The sequence below is a fragment of the Podarcis vaucheri genome, assembly GCF_965113315.1.
Source record: "Podarcis vaucheri genome assembly, chromosome: 15".
NCBI lineage: Eukaryota > Metazoa > Chordata > Lepidosauria > Squamata > Lacertidae > Podarcis > Podarcis vaucheri.
In genome coordinates, this window is record NC_138753.1 from 41,517,901 (window position 1) to 41,532,405 (window position 14,505).

The following is a 14,505-nucleotide window of genomic DNA, read 5'->3' on the forward strand; positions in this document are numbered from 1 at the left end:
CGAGATGAGCACCGCAACCCCAGAGTCGGTCATGACTGGACCTAATGGTCAGGGGCCCCTTTACCTTTACCTTGCATGCACACCCTTTTCCTACCACCAGTTTTAAGCTCACATGTGTTCAGGAAAACAACTGAGTGGCATTTTGTTTAACCTGGAATTCAGTGCAGAGTGAAAACATGCTGCAGTGAAGAAACAGAATGCAGGGAATGTACTTCTCTCTAACATACACCTGGCATTGCAAATATGTAATTTCTTTTGATAGTGGTTAGATTTGAAAAATGGCCTACTTAAGACTCTATGTACAGAAGCACAGTACAGATAAAGTTTATCTCTAGTAACTGTGATGTGATTTGTCTACTGGGGTGGGGAACCTTCCGGGGTGGGGGTGGTGAGAAAATGAAGCTAATCTTTGTGCAGCACTTAGAATAGTCAAGGACTATCTTGTGTGCCAAGGGATGTCTGCAACAAATATGAAGGCTGCAGGGAATGAAACACTTGGGATTCCAGTAATGAACTACAAGAAGCAAATTAGACATCTGAGGATGATCTTGCTGCTAACCTGGGATTTCACAGAGGGTTTGTTTTGTTTTTAGCGGACACATAGACACAGACTTGCTGTTAGTCTCTTCAAGCTATTGCAACCTTGGCATCACTTCCGAGTTTAGCTACCTGTCTATCCTGATCTTATCTATCTAATATACCAAACCACTCTGCAATCAAGAGCACTTAATTTGAGATTGACATAAATTAAGTAAGCGAGCATGTATGAGTGGTATCATAAAATCATAGGACTGTAGAGTTAGAAAGTGTACTAAGGGTTATCTAGCTAGAGGCATTCTGCAAAGCCTGGCCACTTGCTGGAATGACTGCCTCTCACCAAAACTCTTTGAGAGGGTGTTGTTCCAGTGGTGATGGAAGCAGTGGTGCAGGCAGGGCCCTTGCCCTTCTGCTGCCTGGGGTGGCTGCTTCACCCCACCTCAAGAGTGGGCTGGCTCTGCCTCTGGCCTGTGTGGCCACACAGTCCTGACCTTGTCATCAGCTCTCCTGGGAAGTGGCAGTGAACTGCTGCCAAGAGACTATTGCTCCAGCTCTGTCCCATTGGGCAGGCTGCTTCTGCTCAGGGATCACTCATGGGATCACTTTTTTTAAAATATGGACTTATCAGTCTACAAGAAGAAGCTGACATTGCTTCTGCAGAAGAAATGTTGAATTTTGTGGATGAATTTTGTGGATTATATCTAGAGGGGCTGTCACATGGATCCAGAGCACATCTTAGAATCATAGAATTGGAAGAGACCACAAGGGCCATCAAGTCCAACCCCCTGCCAAGCAGGAAACACCATCAGAGCACTCCTGACATATGGTTGTCAAGCCTCTGCTTAAAGACCTCCAAAGGAGGAGACTCCACCACACTCCTTGGCAGCAAATTCCACTGTCAAACAGCTCTTACTGTCAGGAAGTTCTTCCTAATGTTTAGGTGGAATCTTCTTTCTTGTAGTTTGGATCCATTGCTCCGTGTCCGCTTCTCTGGAGCAGCAGAAAACAACCTTTCTCCCTCCTCTATGTGACATCCTTTTATATATTTGAACATGGCTATCATATCATCCCTTAACCTCCTCTTCTCCAGGCTAAACATGATCCTAATGTTCAGAGTTGTACCTTATGCTAACCTCAGAATAGCAAGAAGCCCAGTGAATTGTCTGAAGGTCGCCTGATAAAGTTCTACAGCTCAAACTACACAGAGACTGCAGTTTGTGTTGGAGACTGCCTGGGAACTGAACATAACATGCTGCAACATCCATAGAGGGAGAAAATGGAGCATACCTAATCCATAAATAATAATGACTATTACAAGGACTCTCTGTAGTGGTGCTAGTGGTGGGGTTTGTATCTAGCCAGATGCAGAGATTTGCAGCTCTGAGGTTTTGGCCTGATTACAGTTCTGAATGAGATTCAAGTCTAGCCTGTTCCTAATTGTCATGCATTAGTAGGAAATCTTCTCTATCCACTTTGGCAGGCAATTGCAATGCACTCTAATGTTTTTATTTGTTTTTGTGCCCTTGATTCATTTCTAGCAAGGCCAACTCTGACCTTTACATGACATTTTCAATGCGCTTTTAAAGGAGATTGTCATATTATAGCTATGGTGCACCTGGGGCAAATAACTCAGGCCTCAAAAATATCTCATAACTTGTTATCTCATAATTCTAACCAAGAAGTCCTGGTGTTTGAGAGTATGGCAGGCATAGGCAAACTCGGCCCTCCAGATATATTGGGACTACAACTCCCATCATCTCTGACAACTGGTCCTGTTAGTTAGGGATGGTGGGAGTTGTAGTCCCAAAACATGTAGAGGGCCGAGTTTGCCTATTCCTGGAGTATGGCAAACAGCCCTTTCTGAGAAGTTATCTCACAAATTAAGGCTATCTAGAGGACAGGGTACATTAGATAATTGTTTTGCTGTGTGGTGTGAGTTTATTTCATTCACAAATAAGGAGGTTTATGGTAGGGGAGCTCCCTTGGTATATTATAAAATCTGGATCCTGTGAGTTTAACTGGAATAAAGATTGATTTTTAATGGGAATACATTCTGTTTGTTGAAATGTATCCAGTATAACAAGTACAGAGAGTGATAACTTATTCGTTTATTTATATACTCAGTTAGTTTAGTTTTTCTTCCTCTTTTCTTTCCATTCTCCAAATCTGTAAAAAAAGTAGATAAGGAAACTTACATAGATCTGATAGTTCATTTCCTGTGTAGGGTTATATATTGATAAGTTTCCTGCCTGTGTAGGCTTGCCATACATCAGGAAAATTCCTGACATGTCCTGGTTTTCGGGTGTAAAAATGGCATCGGGAGGAGTTTTGCCTAATCGGCAAAATGTCAGGGGAAACCTGGATGTATGGCAACGCGTTGGAAAAAGCAGCGGAAACTGTTCCAAAAGCTTTAAATTACTTTTTATGGGGGAGGCTCTAAAGTTTTGGGGATTCCTAAGAAAAGCTCAACAACTTTGCGGGTGTCAGGAATTTTCCTGATGTATGGCAAGCCTACACTATATTTTGAAATATGGCGACTTGTGATACTGTTGGGTATCATTTCCCCCCTGTTTTTCTTATGCACTGTTTAAAATCTCTCTCTCTCTTAATAATAATAATAATAATAATAATAATAATAATAATAATAATAATAATAATTTCCCCAGCCACTCTGGGCGGTTCCCAATCAAGTGTTAAAAACATTACAGCATTAAATATTAAAAACTTCCCTAATAGTTTAAGTAACTATAACTAATGAATTTAAGGGGTAATTCAGGATGGACTTTAGGCAAATTATTCTTTCTTATTCATAGTCCCTTATCTGTACCTTAAGGGTCATTGTGACTTGCCTCCTCCATCACAACCTCTCTTGAGACACATGGCAATACTGGAAAGCACATGACAATACTGGAAATACTGGAAAGCACTGCCATCGAATGCCAGTTCGAACAGCCATCCAGGGGGATACCATGGTTCGTATCGAAAGTCATGGGAAAATCAAGGAGAATCAATAGGTCACACTACCCATGCCTCTCTCCAGATACAGGTCAACATGCAGGGTGACCAAAGCAATTTCTCTGCCACAGTTCTAAATCTTGATTGAAATGCATCTAGAAAATTGGTCTCATCCAAGAGAGACTGGACCTGGTTAGCAAATAGGGAAATGTATTTAAAGTTATAACGGAGGCAGGTTTCTTTGTGAACATTGCCTACTAAACCAAGAACCAGGGGTAAATCAGATGCTCTTCCAAATACACACCAGATTGTAGGTGTGGTATATTTACACTTCATTTTTCTATTGGAAGCACAGTAGATGCAAATTCCATTTTGGCATTATGAATATATACTCTGCGCTTGTTGTTTTGTTGCTGTTTAGTCGTGTCTGACTCTTCGTGACCCCCTGGACCAGAGCACGCCAGGCACTCCTGTCTTCCACTGCCTCCCGCAGTTTGGTCAAACTCATGCTGGTAGCTTCGAGAACACTGTCCAGCCATCTTGACCTCTGTCGTCCCCTTCTCCTTCTGCCCTTCTTCTTTCCCAACATCAGAGCCTTTTCCAGGGAGTCTCTTCTCCTCATGAGGTGGCCACAGTATTGGAGCCTCAGCTTCAGGATCTGTCCTTCCGGTGAGCACTCAGGGCTGATTTCCTTGGATGGATGGGTTTGATCTTCTTGCAGTCCATGGGACTCTCAAGAGTCTCCTCCAGCACCATAATTCAAAAGCATCAATTCTTTGGTGATCAGCCTTCTTTATGATCCAGCTCTCACTTCCACTCTGAGCTTAGGGAGGTGGACAGAAGAACAGGTGTCTAGAGTCTAGACTCATGCTAAATCCAATCAAACACTAGCAGAAGCTCATTATTGAGCCTACTCAGTGTCGATGATGGTGGCTGAGAAGAATTTGTTTCTCCATCATCCTAGCATTCTTTGTTGCTCATCAAAACATTTCTGAAGTATCTGAAGAAGTGTGCATGCACACGAAAGCTCATACCAAGAACTAACTTAGTTGGTCTTTAAGGTGCTACTGGAAGGATTTTTTTTTTATTTTGACTATGGCAGACCAACACGGCTACCTATCTGTAACTCAAAACATTTCTGTCATTCCTGGTCTTTTCAGTTCTGTCCGAAGGAGTGATGTGATGGAACACTTGTTGAACTGCTGGATGTTGGTTAGACATTTAGAAAGTAAAGTCATCTGCATCTGTCACAATTTTGAGAGGGTGGAGAAGTGGCAAGGTTGGCATGCCACAAACACACCAGCAGAAGTACTGAATTGGCTCTGCCAGCCCATCTGCACCTCCCCCCCACTCTCCATCCTGATATGATTCAGGTGAGTGGAGAAGACCCACCATGCCATCTGTTACGGATTACATATCCACTCACTACTTCTCTGGAGAATGACAATGTTTCTAAATAGCAACAGGACTTATCTTTGGTTGCTCTTAGCCCAGCTTTGCAAGAGAGAATTTTTAGGCTATAATGATGTTTGTACTTCAGTTTCACAGCTCTCTTTTGATTTCCCCTGCCTCCTCTGCTGTCTTTTTCTCACAGTAAAGACAGGAATTGGAAATGGGTCATACACTTATCCAAGTGACCCAAAATGAACATAACTCTAGCAGCTTATCTGATGAAGAAAATGACTTTAGCCTTGTACTGTATCTATGAAACAGACTGACCTTATTCCTATTAAATTTGGAATAACTATTTCCCCTCCTACCCTGCCAATAAGGTAACTTTATTTATTCACTCTTAGTTAGTTGTAAGACTGCCTTCATTGTTGATCTTGTGTTCCATATTTTGCACCCTTTAGTCCCTTGTACAGATTCTGAAAAGAAAACCATTTGACTCGTCATTGTTACCTAACAAAGTTATAGTCCCTTTTACCATTCTTCTTTTTCATAATTGTGGTAACCGAGAAGAGCTGCATTCAAGTGTCTGTAGCTTCTCAGACTTGCTTAGTACAACTAAAATTAAACGCTGAGGCTCTGAGCCTATTCAGACATACTGCCCATATGCAAAATCTACGTACAATGGTACCTCAGGTTACATACGCTTCAGGTCACATATGCTTCAGGTTACACACTCCGCTAACCCAGAAATAGTGCTTCAGGTTAAGAACTTTGCTTCAGGATGAGAACAGAAATCGGGCAGCAGCGGCGCGGCAGCAGCAGGAGGCCCCATTAGCTAAAGTGGTGCTTCAGGTTAAGAACAGTTTCAGGTTAAGAACGGACCTCAGGAACAAATTAAGTACTTAACCTGAGGTACCACTGTATAGGCAAGAAAAGGAATAAGTTCACTAAGTTCTGATCCCCTGTTGCCATTCCCATTACCGTCTTGGTGCAAACCAGATTATTACACAAAGCAGGGATGAGGAATATTTTTTAGCCAGAGGCAACCTTTCAACAGCTACATTCCAGCAGTAGTGCGGCCAGAGGCAAAAGTGGGTGGAGCAACACCAGGCCAGTTTCTGTACCCACCTACCCTCTGTCTATCCTCCATCCTGGTAAGCAAGAGGCACTCTTAGAGTTCAAGGACATATTTCAGACAGGCACCTCGCTCAAGGAGGGTGCAAAGTAAGGCCAGTGATGGGTGTTTCCTGGGGAGTGAGAAAGCCCCCAGTAGAATTCCTTGGGAGCTGCTTTAGGGAAGTGAGGGGTTATCTTTAAGGAGATAAGAAGAGCTGCAGAGGAGTTTCTGAGAGCTGAAGACTAGAAAGATCATAGACAGAGAAGGTTACAGAGAGGAAAGAAGACTATGGAGAAGAGACCAGCACCCACCTTCTTTCATATCATCCACACTTCCACTTGTCCTGTGCCTAAGAAAGCTTTCTGCTTAACTCATGCTTTCTAGGCATGGGTCCGAGTGGTTTTCCCCTTGCCCTGCTCCTTTCCCATGCAAAACCCATTCTTTAGCTCAAAATGAGAACAAGCAGCAAACTGTGGAAAACCCGAATTGTCATTTGCTCTGTTTGAGTTCTAAATCAGGGGAAGTGGTTCGCCAAGAGAAAGCAGTGGGACAAGAGGAATTGTGGATAAGCCCTTAGCAGCAGCTCTACTGCTAGAATGAGTTTATGATAGAGCCTGAGGCCTACACTTGCATTCCAGGAATATGTAGCCAGAATCTCTGAATGTTCACCTTTGTCTAACCCCATCCACTACCATCCTGTTGTTAGAGAAACTTACTTTTCTTTCAGGTAGGTAGCCATGTTGGTCTGACGCAGTCAAATAACATAAAATAGAATAGCGAGCAATTTTTGGTCATCTGCATACTATCCCTTGCTTTTTCCTGTAGGACTAATTGCAGTCGTTAACAGTCGTCAACAGGTTTACCATACCCATTGAGTCAATAACCCATCTCCTACTACCCTGCTGGGAAAACCTCCACCCCAACTTCCCCACTATATATATAAGGGTCTGGTGAATTCTGTTTCAGTGTATCTGAAGAAGCGTGCATCAGTGGCGTAGCGTGGGTTGTCAGCACCCGGGGCAAGGCAAGTACTTTGCGCCCCCTAACCCGTGGATTTGCGCCCCCTAACCCTAACCCCCAGATGTTGCGCCCGGTGCGGCCGGCCCCTCTGAACCCCCCCCCCACGCTACGCCACTGGCGTGCATGCACACGAAAGCTTATACCCAGAACAAACAGTTGGTCTCTAAGGTGCTACTGGAGAATTTTTTATTTATTACTTTTCTTTGTATGGACATGAATTGAACTGTCAAGTGAAAATGAACTGAGCTAGTCTATTTTGTAAAGTGACAAACATAAACTTGAACTAGTTCCTTTTTGGATATGCCGAACTTGCAGTAGAACTAGTTCCTTTTCAAAATGAACGCTTCAAGCTCTGGGATATGCACTCAAATGTACATTCACATTATCTATGGAAGGTACCTTAAGTTGATGCTTTGTGGGTTTCTGGGGAAAACCTGAAAAGAAAGGACCAAAGACATTGGTTGTTTTGATAGGACCTCTAAATAAATAATATTGGATACAATGCCAGCTATGAGAAGGACTTTAGTACATGATAAAAATATTGATAGGTTAAGCTAAGGAATTCAATATTGGAGAGGGGAACTTAGATGATGAAATAGCTAAGATAGTTTAGGTTAGCTGAAGCATAAACATTTTGAGCATCTGATAGTAGAATTAGTAGGCTGAGTGCAATGTCAAGTGCTAAGGAGAGATAGTGGAAACAGTGCGAAGATAAATAAAGTACATTAGGAGCTTGTAATGAAGTGATATGGAGAAGGGTCTTGGCAAACAGACAGCACAGCAAAAACATCAGAACAGTTTGGTTATGCATCTGGTCATAACAAGATAGTGCCAAGAAGGCAGGGCACACTAGAGAGACATGAGCTGATCACAAGCCTTTGACATACCATAATATTGCTCCTCCATCTGATTCCAGAAGGGTTCTAGTGCCTTTGCAGGGGGATCAGAAGACTAGCATGAAGTCACTTCCACTCTCTAAAACTATCCAGTCCAGCAGTGAGAGGGGCAGGCGGATGTATTTATGGTCAAGCTGCTTTTATTTAAAATGCAACTCTGGGTCATTTGTGGGGCATAGGAATTCGTTCATTTTATTTTTTCAAAATATAGTCCGGCCCACCACATGGTCTGAGGGATGGTGGACCAGCCCACAGCTGAAAAAGGTTGCTGACCCCTGTGTTAGAATAATGTGCCAACTATTTGTTTAATGTGTTAGAATAGAATGTGTGCATTGAAATGAAGTACTGCATATAAGAGTTGTATTAATCCATATGAGTGACCAAAGCATTGAAGAGAGAGAGAGGGAGAGAGAGGGAGAGAGAGAGAGAGAGAGAGAGAGAGAGAATTCTCTTGGGTCTATGAAAAGGGAATACTGTACACTGTATTAGATCCCTTTTTAGTACAATCAGGCACACCAACCATAATTTTTTGAAAAATAACAAAATTTATATAATCAATACTTGGTAATCAGAGACCTGATTAGCTAACAATGTGTGTGGATCTGTCTTGTTGAATCAGGGCACAGTTGTCTACCAGCGTAGGAGAATTTCCCTGCAGGTTGCCTCTCCCTACAAGGAACCCTATGAAGCATCCTGATTTTCAGAATGTGCTTTGAAGCTTTTCCTCTCTGAAAATTGGGCCTTTTAAAGACATCTCTGTGCTTGACAACTTAGATTTTAGAATGGGGAAAATATTCCCTTTACATCTGCCTCCCTGCTGTTAACAGAGGCTGGAACAGGACTCCAGCAGAACGCTTAGGATCTATCAAGTCCAAACACCCTTTCTCTTTCCTCCCTCCTCTGTTAACAGCATTGAGGAAGAGAAGTAAAATGAACAAAGGTTGGGGAGGCGGAGAGAGAGAGATTTGATTTGTATCAAATTGATATGCTTAATTTCTCTTTCAACTCCTTACTTTGGGTTCAATAGAAGCCTCCCTGAGCCAGGCTGGAACCTCTATGAATAGCAAGCGGAAATCTTGAAAGAACTTTGAATGTCTTCACAGAACTCAGCCCCACCCCCCTTTTACAGAGCTTCACCTCTCCATTGTGCCAATGCCTTGGGCTTTTTCTTTCTCTCCATTTGGAGACGTTGTTGCCTAAAAATAGCTGTGGCAGGAATTTACACAAGGCAAGGATGACTGCATTTAACATGACTAGTTTGTTTTCTTCTAAAAACAACCAAGGAGGGGGGGGAGGCAGGTTCAAGACCATGGAGCAAAGGGAGATTTTTATTTATTTAACTCTTTCACCATGATCCAAATTAGCACACACACACCCCTCCAAAAAAACCCCACTCCTGCTTTTTCCGTTATTGGCACCAATTGAAACTTGCATATGAGGGTTAATTTCAGCTGGAAAGGTCAATTTTCATTATGGCAATGGCTCCAGTAATAAGCCCGGTTATCTCAATGGGATTGCAAGGTCCATTGAACATGCCTAGGGTTGCATATAGTATTTTAAGTTACTTACAGATTTCCAAATGTAACATTTAAAGGGGAGCATGCTCATTTTATTCAGAAGTGTGGATAAAACGTGTGTGTGATTCATATCTGTTTCAAAGTGATTTAGAAGTCCTTGATACATCCTGTTCCGTCATCCTGAACCAACTTCATTCACTCTGTGCTGGCGTACCAAATCGGTCCATAAACATTTCATTACCAGTAAACATGGAGATACTTCAACAGCGGCAAGTATTTTATTCTGTCTGACACTAATTACATCCTTTTAAAAAAGACAACAATCTGAGGGTTGAGGAGACCAACAGGTGCTTTGTACTGGATGTTTGCTGCCAGAGAATAGCTAGCTAGGTTTTGTCTCCCACCCCCACAAATCAATTTCCCCCTCTCAATAGTACGTACTCCACAGCCCATGTGATGCAGGACATTGCAGCCTAGACCCCTGGAAACAAAGGATGCTTTGCCTAGCATGCAGTGAGCAGACATGAAAAGGCTTTTAAAAAACTGAACAAAATGGGGGAATCGTCAACCACATCATATTACCCTGAGGTAGGAGTGAGGAAACTCAGCCCTGGGGGCCAAAGACAGTGTTCCAGGTCTATCCATCTGGGCCTTGAAACTCTCCCAAGGTCATCCCCCTCATGAGGACAATCCCCCTCTCAGCCTCTTTCCACACCACACCTCTTACTGGACATACTCTGTGTCCTCCTCAAGTATTTTTCATGGCAAGAATGTCACCTTGAATGGTGCTACTTCCTTTTGTTTACCCAAATGGAGCAAAAAGAGGTGTGTGTGCCTGCACACATGATTACACGTGCATGTATATACAGAAACGTCTGGCTTTTGTGAGGCTGGAATGTACCCTGTTGTAGAAAGGTGGGAGTCACATCCTCTATGGGCAAGCATTTCTCTGCTATCCAGACTTAGAATCATAGAATCATAGAGTTGGAAGAGACCACAAGGGCCATCGAGTCCAACCCCCTGCCAAGCAGGAAACACCATCAGAGCACTCCTGACATATGGTTGTCAAGCCTCTGCTTAAAGACCTCCGAAGAAGGAGACTCCACCACACTCCTGGGCAGCAAATTCCACTGTCGAACAGCTCTTACTGACTTGAATTGCCTGCTTAAAATATTTAAAGTATTATGCCGTTTTAATGGACTTGCTTATTTTATGTATATTACCGTATTGGCCTGAATATAAGCCTCACTTTTCCCCCGAATTCCGACCATGAAAAGTAAAAGTGCTGCTTATATTCGTGACCTTATGGTATGCAGCCAGGAGTGTGGGGCAAACAGTGCCAGCAGCATGGCAAAGTAGTGCCCCATCCTCTCCCCCAAAGCCGGGATGGGAGAGATTGAGGAAGGGGAAAGCCCCCTCCCCCCCCCCCGCCCAGCAGCAGCAAGGAAGGGAGTGGCTTATATTCGGGTGTTTTTTCTTTTTTTCTCCCCCCCCCCCTCCAATTTTAAAGGTGCAGCTTATATTCGGGTACGGTTTATATTCGGTCCAGTACATTAATTATGGGTTTTTAATGTAGCTGTTTTGCTATGTATTTTAATTATGAGTGTTTGTTTTAATAAAAATTGTTTTATTTTTGTTATTTTTTTCTTGGCTTTATTAGTTTGTGAACCATCTTGGCAGTTTTTGTAGTGAAAGTCAATACAGTGGTACCTCGGGTTAAGTACTTAATTCATTCTGGAGGTCCGTTCTTAACCTGAAACTGTTCTTAACCTGAAGCACCACTTTAGGTGATGGGGCCTCCTATTGCCGCCGCGCCGCCGGAGCACGATTTCTGTTCTCATCCTGAAGCAAAGTTCTTAAGCTGAGGTAATATTTCTGGGTTAGTGGAGTCTGTAACCTGAAGCGTATGCAACCTGAGGTACCACTGTATAAAATTATTTTAGTTGTCATCATTATCATCAACATCATCATCTTTTGCTCCACCCACTTATGCCTCTGGCCCCAGAAAGATTCCAGCAAAGAATTGCAGTCCTCAGGCTGTAATTGTCAGCCCCCACTTTCAGCCTCCAACATTTCAAAGAAATCATCTTTCCAAGTAATCAGCATACATTGATCCCTGTTGTGGTATGTGTGCGTTTGAAGTTTTTTTTTTTTTTAATGTTCGCAAGAAGCTTAATTCAACTGGAACTCTGTATGCACCCCCAAATAATACATGCAATTTGACTCCGCTCTGGGCAATGAGTGTGGTCTAATTGCAGTTCACACACACACACACACACAGAGAGAGAGAGAGAGAGAGAGAGAGAGAGAGAGAGAGAGAGAGAGAGAGAATTATATCAAGCTAATGCTGATACCAGCATGTGACCAGCACAAACAGGAATTGATTATATATGCCAAATTTAACCCCCAAAACGCATTTAATTCCCAGAACCCATCTCAGACAAATGATACCTATAATATATCCATTAATCATCCCTTGTGGGTCAATGGATTCCCTCCAGCAAGCATATCATGCCTTGATTAAAACAATTTCCTCTTTTTAAATTTTTTGATAAAGGCAATATTCTCGTTATTTATTAATCATTTTCCATATATATATGTCATACATATGCCTGCTCATCTTCACAAGGACAGGGCTGCCTTACTGAAAACAAGATTTCATTGGCTAAAATGCCCATTTGACTTTGTCTCGCCTCTGCAGTGAGATGTTTAGCTTACATGACTCAGGGCAACCCAAGTAGCCTTTTGTATTGCAGTGACTTTTGGGTGCTTTCCAACCACAATAAAAGCCACGTTTCAAATTCAGGTGGCTGATAAGCCTTCTCCTATACATGGATGCTTGTTGCATTCTCAAATTATTCAGCTTTTCGGAGAATGGTCAAGAAGGCTGCTCCATGCTGTTCTTTATCAAGGTGCCCAGACCTCACAGATTACTATGGAAACCTGACTTCTTTGTTAACTCTTTAGCTAGATCCCTTCCTTGCCTCCTGCTCCCTAGCCTTGGGACAGTGTTTTTTATTTTCTTTGTGTTTAATCAGAACACCTCTTTGGAAGGCGCAATCCAGGGTCCTTCATAACATTTAAAAGTGGAATATTTTTTTTAAAAAAAAAGGTGGGGAAGCACCTCAGGTTCGATGAAGGATTTGCTGGTTGGAGGGAGGCAGTTGATGGTGGCTCTGCTTTAGGACAAGGGGATCCTGACCCTGGTTTCTCCCAGAAATCCAAAACAATTGTGACTGACTCTCAGGTGCAACTCTCTAGCCCAGTGGTCAGCAACGTTTTTTGAGGCCGGTCCAGTCCACTCCCTGGCAGACCTCTCAGTAGGCTGGAGTGTGCGCATCCATGTGTGCCTGCGCCCGCGCTCAAGCTATTTCTGGTGCTCTTCTGAGTCAGAAGAGCACGAGAAATAGCATGTGCACATGCGCACAGGCACTCCTCTTTCCTGGAAGTGCGCCAGAAATAGTGTATCTGGATGAGGAGCACCTGTGTACGTGTGCAAATGCTATTTCTAGTGCTCTTCCAACCTGGAAGTCAGTCTCCGCAGCGAGAGAGAAAATGGGGCCGCGGGGGGGGGGGAGAATGGAATCCCCACGCCGATCCACAGAACCGGCCCATGGGCCTTAGGTTGCTGACCTCTGCTCTAGCCCATTTGTGATGTTACAGTGAAAACCTAGCTTTTCACTCCTCATACTGTACTATGACAGGAGAAGCAATTCCCATAATTCAACCTTCTTACTCCTTTCTACTTGCCCCTTATATACAATGCCCAGAGAAATTTATTACCACCTATTCTTAACTGTTTCTCAGGCTGATCCCCCCCCCCCCAGGAAGTGACAGCTGAACTCTTAGCTGATAAAGATCCTCAAATTACACACCTGGTAGCCAAATTTGCTCTGGCAGCTAAGAAGCTGCATTCTAGATATGTTAATGCTTCCTAATTTTAAAATCTTATACTGTAATTTTTTATGCTGTAAACTTTTGCAGCTCATGTTGTGTGATTCCGTGTTCTGTGGTCCAGGGAACATGGCATAGGCTGCATAAAATGTATCTATTAATCATTTTACATACTTCTGGGTCACTACTTCAAGTTGCAATGCCTTTTTATTTCTTGTTGAGTCATTCCTTGTGAATAAACTATAGCAACAGTACAGTTATTGCTAATTTCTTGAATGAAGTATACTCACATTGGCATTTCTGGCCTGTTTGTGGACTTCCCCACTTTAAGGAAGTTGCGAAAAAGTCCTGTAGCATGCTGTCAGAGCTGCTTCCAGATCCCAGCTCACAGAGGATCACGCTAGCCAGCGTTCACTTTATAAAAGTCTTTATTGAGTTACAGTTTCCATTTCCAAGCTGCAGCGTGCAGCTCTACGTCTTAGAAGCTAGACCGGCGAAGCTCCGTCTGAGTCCCCGCCTCCTGTACACCAACTTAATACCCTAGCCTTACTCCACCTTTTCCGCCTTTCCTTTCTTCTCTGGGTCCCTCTGCCCCCCGTGGTCTCTTCCTTCCTGGACTCTTCTGACGCTGACCCCCCGGACCCTTCTGTCTCCTTGCGGCGGGCTTTAGGACCTGGCTCCCTTTCCGGGCTGCTTACTGTGCCGCCTTCCTGTGCATTTGAACTTGGCGCGCGCGCCCAACCTTCCACTTTCCGCTTGACCGTTTCTTTGCTCCCCGATGGAGGTGTGGCCACTCCTGACTCATACCCTCCCCCCTGCGGCGAGCCGCCGGATCCCGATACCTGGCGCCCTTCCTCCCCACTGCGCTCTGTTGGGGACGCTGGCCCCGATTTCCAACTGCTGCTCTCTGAATCCCCTCTGGTCCCTTCTTCCTGGGGTGTCCCCCTAGTCTCCCCCCTTGCTCTGGCCACTGGCGCTCCTTTCTGTGAATCTTCTGATTCACTGGAAAGACTCGGAGATCTCGGGTCGTCGTCATCACTCATCTTTCCTTCGGACTCCTCCCCCTCGCTCTCTGTTTCCTCCCTTGCCCGCGCCTCTGCTCCTGAACCCCTGACACATGCGATCATCTCCAGTAAAGATCCCAAGAACAGGATCAGTCCATCATTAATTTACAGTA

At 43.8% G+C, this 14,505-nt stretch overlaps 1 long non-coding RNA gene across 1 annotated transcript; it reads right to left on the reverse strand.

Moving 5' to 3' along the window:
• Positions 1-3,500: 3,500 nt before the first annotated feature.
• Positions 3,501-13,687, reverse strand: LOC309519625. The gene is made up of 4 exons (XR_014213902.1): positions 13,619-13,687; positions 11,634-11,682; positions 7,421-7,455; positions 3,501-3,681 (listed from the first exon to the last, which is right to left on the reverse strand). It is a non-coding gene; the product is annotated as an uncharacterized lncRNA (long non-coding RNA).
• Between the last annotated feature and the right edge of the window lie 818 nt (positions 13,688-14,505).